Genomic DNA, 8,019 nt, shown 5'->3' with positions numbered 1-8,019 from the left:
TCTGGGCCCCAGCAGCCCACTTGCTGGCGTATCCTTCCATGCGGACGGCTAGTTGCAGATATGAGATCTCTGGGGTTTTATCCTGACTCCGGAACCTTTCCCGGTACATCTCAGAAGTCAGCCCAAACTCACGTAGCAGGGCCTTTTTGAATAGTTCATAGTCCCCTTTTTCCGCCTCTTCCAGTTGGCGGTACAAGGCCACGGCTTTGGGGTCCAGTAAGGGGGTGAGAACCCGGAGTCTGTCTGCAGGATGAACCTGGTGCAGCTCGCAGGCCGTCTCAAAGGCATCCAGGAAGTCATCCATGTCCTCCCCCTCCTTGCGTGGGGCCAGGATGCACTTATCAAAGCTCCGTGCAGTCCTGGGTCCCCCCTCACTCACCGCAGCCGGGGGCTCGCGGCCCTTCAGCCTCGCCAGTTCCAGTTCCTGCTGACGCTGTCTCTCATTCTCCTCCCGTTCACGATGCCTCTCTCTCTCTTCATGCTGCCTCAGTTTCTCTTTCTCCTCCCGTTCATGCTGCCTTTGTCTCTCTTCATGCTGTCTTTGTCTCTCATTCTCCTCCCGTTCATGCTGCCTCTGGTGTTCACGATCCTCCAGCTCTCTCAGTTTTAGCTCTTTCTCCCATTCCAGCCCATTCCGCTCCATGGATGCCGAGCGTCGCTGGGAGGATCCCCTGCTGGCCGGCGAGCGTTGCCGGGAGGATCCCCTGCTGGCCGGGGGGGTCACTGCGCCCTCGGTATTTGCTGGGCTTCTCCCCACCCTTCCCCTAGGCATAGGAAGGAGGGGTCTCGGGAAGCCCTCAGCAGCCGGCTGACCACTCCCAGATGGGACAGACACTGGGGCCTGCGCTGCATCTGCCAGGCTGCTTCCCTCAGAGACAGGGATCAGTTCATTCGCGCGATCTCCCTTCTCCAGCTGGGCAATGAGCTGTTCTTTGGTGAGCTTCCCAATGCGCACCCCCCTCTGCTTGCACAGCTCCACCAGGTCGCTCTTAAGCCGCTTGGCATACATCTTCCTGCTGGCCACTCACAGGCCTGGGTGCTCACCGCTCCCCACAGTTTCCAGGGAGACCCCTAGTGTGCCAGCCCTTCTCGAGGTCACCACCTCTCTGCCAGGGTCGAACTGCAGACTCCTCCGCCCCTGGGACCACTCGCTGCGATCCCCCGGGGGAACCTGTTACTGCAAAAGTCCTTCTCGCTGGTCACACACTCCCAGGGGTGATAACCGTCTCTCTCTGACTCCTCAGCACGCCTGGTCCCCGTCAATCCCCCTTCGTTTTACTGCTCCCCAGTCACTTACTGCAGGAAGCGCCGTCCACGGGGTGCAGTAGATCCCGCCGCTGCCACCAGTTGTCACGGAGTAGGGGGGGACTCAGGGCCCTGCACCCCCGGCTTCCTGCGATTCACCATGACTCTCAGCCAGCCCGTAAAGCAGAAGGTTTATTTAGACGACGGGAATACAGTCCAAGACAGGTCTTGCAGGCACAGACAACAGGATACCGCTCAGCTAGGTCCATCTTGGGGTCCTCGGGCACCCTAGCCCCCCTGGGAGGTCAGAGCCCCGTCTGCCTCCCAGCCATGGTCACTAGCCCGCTCCCCAGACTCTGCCTTCAGCGACCCCTCCCACAGCCTTTGTTCAGTTTCCCGGGCAAAGGTGTCACCTCGCCCCAGCCGCCTCCTGGGTTCTCATGTTACAGGCTCAGGTATTTCCCTTCAGTCATTCTCCCATCCCCCAATGCAGACCATCCCAGCCACACTCCCCTGTCAGCATTCACAGACCACTTTACGAACAGTCCCAGTTCGTCACACCCCCTCAACCGGGGACCCCTGGTTGAGAACCACTGCCTGGGAACTCTGTTTAGCAGGAGGGAGCAAAGCTGCTGCCTTTGCTGATGGCTGAACACAGGCCCTGAGAGTGGGATATCCAGGCACTGCCAGCGACACCAGGAGAGCTCACCGAGCAGCTGCCTGGCCTCAGGGACGGTCTGAGCCTGAAGCAGCTGGGTCAGGCTGGGCACCTTGATTCCCAGAGAACAGCCCTGGCTCCCTGCTCAGCAGCAAAGAATTAATGGTGGTGAAGTCCATTAATGGCTATTAGCCAGGATGGGTAAGGAATGGTGTCTCTAGCCTCTCTTTGTCAGAGGATGGAGATGGATGGCAGAAGAGAGATCACTTGATCATTGCCTCTTAGGTTCACTCCCTCTGGGGCACCTGGCATTGGCCACTGTCGGTAGACAGGATACTGGGTTAGATGGACCTTTGGTCTGACCCGGTATGGATGTTCTTATGTACTAATTTCTCCCCCGTTCCCCAATAAATCAGCCTGAGCTAAGTGCAGAGCTGGGAGTTTCTCCTTTCGCTCCTGCTGGGGAGGGCTGGGTCCCAGGGATGTTTCTAGCAGAGCATTTGGGACTCAACTGGGGGAACCAGCCTTTCATTACAGAATGCTCACGTTCTGACGACATGTTTATTTACAGTTTTTTATAATGTGATATAATCCTTCAATCCTAGTGTCACCATCGATAACATGGCTTGGTCAGCCTGGTGAGATACCAAGGGTAAAACTAACCAGCTCTTCAAATCCAAGAGAGTGGAGATCAATCACCTCTCAGAGTCAATGCGGGGTAATCAGTAGGCAGACAGCGGGCCAAATCCCTTTTCAGTGGACCCCAACAACTTTTTATTTACTTATTATTAGCATTATTGTTCTTTTATTATTATTATTATTATTTTCTCTGGAGTCTGGACTTTGACTGGACCGTGACCAACAATTTTGGACCTTGACAAAAAAGAATGGCTTACCCCTAAGAATGGGGTTGTGTTACCTTCCTTATGTCCTGGCTCCATCTTGTGGCCATTTCCTTTCCCTCCTGTCAGTGAAAAGGTTTGGGATTTTGTGTAGAAACTTTATTTCCTTGGGAGAGACCCAGGAACGGGGGCTGCCTGCATGTATCACCCACTAGATTAGAAGGTGACAGAAAAACACCCTTAAGACGAGGCAGCGTCCCTGTCAAAAAAATCATCTCCCGTCTTCACTTGAGTGACAACCTGAATCGTTCCTTATCCGGGCAGAGCCCAAGGACTGGAATCAGCAGCAGCAACAAACCGTTATGTACGTAGCAGGAACCAACAGAAAATGTGCTTTGAAAGGAGCTGCCGCCTGCCTGCTGGGGTGAAATTTGCCCTTATGAGGTCATCAATTTTCATTTCCCTTCTCTGAGAGCAGACCTGGGGTTAGCGCACCTTAGGCTGGGATGTCGATCCCATGTCTCCATCTGTCCGTCATTCTGGGAACCTGTCTCTGCTGACAGGCTGCCTCCAGCCTGTCCAGCCAGCTCCTGAGCTCTGTGGGGGTGAGTCATTTGGCATACGTGGCACCTAGGAGAAACATTCTTGCCATATGCATTGGTGGTATAGTGGTGCGCATAGCTGCCTCCCAAGCAGTTGACCTGGGTTCAATTCCCGGCCAATGCAGGGATGTCCCCTTTTCTTGGCCAGGAATTGGTTTAATTTCAGTCACTTTGTATCAGTTTATCAATGGAATGATAAAATTAATGTCCCAAATCCCAGCAGGTCATTAAACACCCAGTGGAGGAAGAAAGGGGCGGGACTATACAGTGAGCTGTTCAATGTTCACCTGGTATTTCAATGTTTGGTTTATTCTTTAAAAATTTTCCTTTACTTCCCTCTCTGTTTTAGACTCAGAGCCTTTAAGGTCAGAAGGGACCATGGTGATCATCTGGTCCAATCTCCTGTACCTTGCAGGCCAAAGGACCCCACCCACCCACCCACTCCTGTAATAGACCCCTAACCTCTGCTTGAGTTATTGACATCCTGAAATCATGGATTAAAGCTGTCAAGTTACAGAGAATCCACCATTTACACTGGTTTAAACCTGCAAGTGACCCATGCCGCATGCTGCAGAGGAAGGCGAAACCCCCCCAGGGTCTCTGCCAATCTACCCTTGGGGAAAACTCCTTCCCAACCCCAAATATGGCCATCAGTGAGACCCTGAGCATGTGGACAAGACGCACTGGGCAGACACCTGGGAAAGAATTCTCTGCAGTAACTCTGAGCCCTCCCCACCTATTGTCCCATCTCCGGCTGTTGGAGATATTTGCTGCTAGCAATCACAGATCGGCCACATGCCGTTACAGGCAGTCCCATCAAATCACCCCATCAATAAACTTATCAAGCTCAGTCTTGAAACCTGTTCGTTTTTTGCCCCCACTGCTCCCCTTGGGAGGCTGTTCCAGAACTTCACTCCTCCGGTGGTTAGAAACCTTCACCTAATTTCAAGGTTAAGTTTGTTGATGGTCAGCTTATATCCATTAGTTGATTACTAGTGGGGGCATGTGATAGTGTGGGGGAGAGAGAAAGACAGAAGAACTAACAGTGGGAGAGAGCCGGAGAGATAGGTTCCCCTATCACCCATCTCTGGGAGGAACCAGTTGGAATTGCCCTTGGGAAGCTGCCGCTAATAACTCAGGTGTAAAATCATTATTCCGTTGGAATCAGATTAAAGCCTCCTCAGACCCAGTGTCACGGTCATCGACATGGCTCATTCCTGGGATGTTACCGGCCACAGCAATACAATGAGTAGAACCAAATCCCTTTCCAGAGCCCAGGCACACACAGAAAGCCTGGGGCTTTTCGTCCCTAGGCTTCTGGCGCCTCGTGTGGCCCTTTGGTTTCACTCCTTTCTGTTCAAACCTTTAGCTTTCTGCACAGAAATGTTAATTCCCTGGGAGAGACTCGGGAGCGTTTCTCTGTTTTGTGTTGTTAAGGATTGAAATGTTCCCCAGATTCCTCGGTCCCAACCTGCCTCCCGTTCTACTGCCCATGCAGCCCCATCCCAGCCCTCAGCCCCCAGTAGATGCTGATTCCCTCAGCCCCATCTGTGCAGGGGGTGAACCCGGTCACTCCACATTGCCTAGTTCCCCTAACTATGAGGGACTTCAGCTCCTCTGTGTCCCCAGGGACCCTCCACACCACTCCCCTGCTTACCACGGTTCAGAGATTACAGTAGCATGAGTCTGACACTCACTTTAGAGGCCCCACATTAATAACTATTTTCAATATGAACTTACTGGAGATTCTATCGCAATATTTGGGTGGGGGGAACCTATTAAAAATATTCATAAAACTCCTTTCCCAAGAGAGTCCCAGGGCTCTTGATATCCCGTGCATTGGGCGATGAATGTCCACTGACCATGTAGCTGATTAGAGAGCCACTTCCTGGACACTACAGTACTAATAAACAATGGCCACATAAACACCACCGTATACCGGAAACCTACTGACTTCTATACTTACCTACATGCCTCCAGCTTTCATCCAGACCACACCACTCAATCCATTGTCTACAGCCAAGCTCTACGATAGAATCGCATTTGCTCCAACCCCTCAGACAGAGACAAACACCTACAAGATCTCGATCAAGCGTTCTTACAACTACAGTATCCACCTGCTGAAGTGAAGAAACAGATTGACAGAGCCAGAAGAGTACCCAGAAGTCACCTACTACAGGACAGGCCCAACAAAGAAAGTAACAGAATGCCACTAGCCATCACCTACAGCCCCCAACTAAAACCTCTCCAGCGCATCATCAAGGATCTACAACCTGTCCTGAAGGACGATCCATCACTCTCACAGATCTTGGGAAACAGGCCAGTCCTTGCTTACAGACAGCCCCCAAACCTGAAGCAAATACTCACCAGAAACCACATAACAAAAACACTAACCCAGGAATCTGTCCTTGCAACAAAGCCCGTTGCCAACTCTGTCCATATATCTATTCAGGGGACACCATCATAGGACCTAATCACATCAGCCACACTATCAGAGGCTCGTTCACCTGCACATCTACCAGTGTGATCTATGCCATCATGTGCCAGCAATGCCCCTCTGCCATGTACATTGGCCAAACCGGACAGTCTCTATGCAAAAAGAATAAATGGACACAAATCAGACGTCAAGAATTATAACATTCAAAAACCAGTTGGAGAACACTTCAACCTCCCTGGTCACTCGATTACAGACCTAAAAGTCGCAATATTACAACAAAAAAACTTCAAAACCAGACTCCAGTGAGAGACTGCTGAATTGGAATTAATCTGCAAATTGGACACCATTAAATTAGGTTTGAATAAAGACTGGGAGTGGATGGGCCATTACACAAAGTAAAACTATTTCCCCATGCTTATCTTCCCCCCCTCTACAGTTCCTTATATCTCCTTGTCAAGTGCTGGAAATGGGCCATTTTCATTACCACTACAAACAGTTCTTTTTCTCTCCTGCTGACAATAGCTCACCTTAACTGATCACTCTCCTTATAGTGTGTATGGTAACACCCATTGTTTCATGTTCCCTGTGTATATATATATATATCTTCCTACTGTATTTTCCACTACTTGCATCCGATGAAGTGAGCTGTAGCCCACGAAAGCTTATGCTACAATAAATTTGTTAGTCTCTAAGGTGCCACAAGTACTCCTATTCTTTTTGCGGATACAGACTAACACGGCTGCTACTCTGAAACCAGCTAGATAAGATCCCATCTTTACATAAATGACAGGGAGCCCTGCCTGAAAACAGTGACAATCTTAGAACAGTTCATCGGTAGAATTATCACACTAAAGCATATGTGCAAAGCATGTGCCCTGCCACTGAGCTCCCTCCCCACCAATACAGCTAATGCCATAAGGCATTGGGGGAGAGGGTCTCCATGTCTCATCTCGGTGGTTTGGGGCTACAAGAGCTTCCACATTATCACATAGTGGATGGGGCCGTGGGTGGAAGGTTGGGAGGGATGGAAGAGGGTGGGGCCGCAGGCAGAAAGGGTGGGGATTTGGTATCACTAGCCCCTGCTTAGCGAGTAGGGTTCAGTTTAGGGCAGTGGTCCCCAAAATGTGGGGCATGCTCCTAGGGGTACAGAGGAATGTTCATGGGGGCACCTCAGGGCCTGAGCCAGCCCCCATGGAGAGCAGGGAGGGAGCACCACTCTGCCCCCAGGCTCCCAGCCTGGCCTCGACCCCCTTACCCCATCCACACCCCTCTCCCCGGCAAGCCATGGCCCTGCTCCCAGCCCCAGTTCTAGACCGTGGCTGCTGAGGGGCTGCAGACATGGATAACAGGGCACAATATGAAAAGTTTGGGGACCACTGGTTTTGGGTGACACCCTCAATCACTTCTATGCAGTCCAATAAAATGTATTCCTCACCCCTCAAGCAGGATGGACTAGTTGTGTTCTCTTGCCCTTTACTCATAACATTGGAAGAGACCTCAGGAGGTCATTTAGTCCAACCCCCTGCTCAAAGCAGGACCAACCCCCAACTAAATCCCCAAATTGCCCTCTCAAGGATTGAGCTCACAACCCTGAGTTTAGCAGACGACTGCTCAAACCACTGAGCTATCCCTCCCCTTTATTATCCAGCAAATATAATAACATTTAATAGTACTCATGTGATTTGTAACCCAACATCAGCCAAAACTGGTCCTTTTGGCAAAACCGCCCCATCATGCTGCGTAGCTAGGCAGAGTAGGCGGTCTATGCAAACACGGTCTGTTCCTGAAGTCTTTCCCCCGGCTCATCACTAGATGTGAGGGGGGAGCTCGTTCAGACCCTGCTTAAAAACTCCTTATTGTCCCTACCTCTACAGGCCTCAGATTTCTCCTCCTGTCCTTTACGTGACAACTCAGATGGGGTGGCCAAGTGGTTAAGGAGATGAACTGCTAATCCATTGTGCTCTGCACATGTGGGTTCAAATTTCATCAGAGGCATTTGGTCTTCTCTCTTCCTTTACAAACAACCATCTTCCCCCTTTGGTACAATCACAGACCAAACCATGTTGCTTCCTGCAAACAAAAACCATCTCAGGAACTCAGACCCCACCCTGCTTAAAATAAAATGTCTAAATACCAGATTTCTAAAAGAATTCTCTAGTCCTGGATTTCTTAGTTTTTATCTCAAAAGGTAACATCCTATCTATTCCCCCAAACACCCCAGGACCGCCACAAATT

At 50.9% G+C, this 8,019-nt stretch overlaps 1 non-coding gene across 1 annotated transcript; it reads left to right on the top strand.

The window, feature by feature from the left end:
• The first annotated feature begins 3,399 nt into the window (after positions 1–3,399).
• Positions 3,400–3,471, top strand: TRNAG-CCC (transfer RNA glycine (anticodon CCC)). Its single transcript has one exon. It is a non-coding gene; the product is annotated as a tRNA-Gly (tRNA).
• The last annotated feature ends 4,548 nt before the right edge of the window (positions 3,472–8,019 follow it).

This window comes from Emys orbicularis, chromosome 15, assembly GCF_028017835.1.
Source record: "Emys orbicularis isolate rEmyOrb1 chromosome 15, rEmyOrb1.hap1, whole genome shotgun sequence".
In the NCBI taxonomy this organism is placed as follows: Eukaryota; Metazoa; Chordata; order Testudines; family Emydidae; genus Emys; species Emys orbicularis.
The sequence above is the reverse complement of the archived record's forward strand: the minus strand, read 5'-3'. Positions and strand labels throughout refer to the sequence as shown.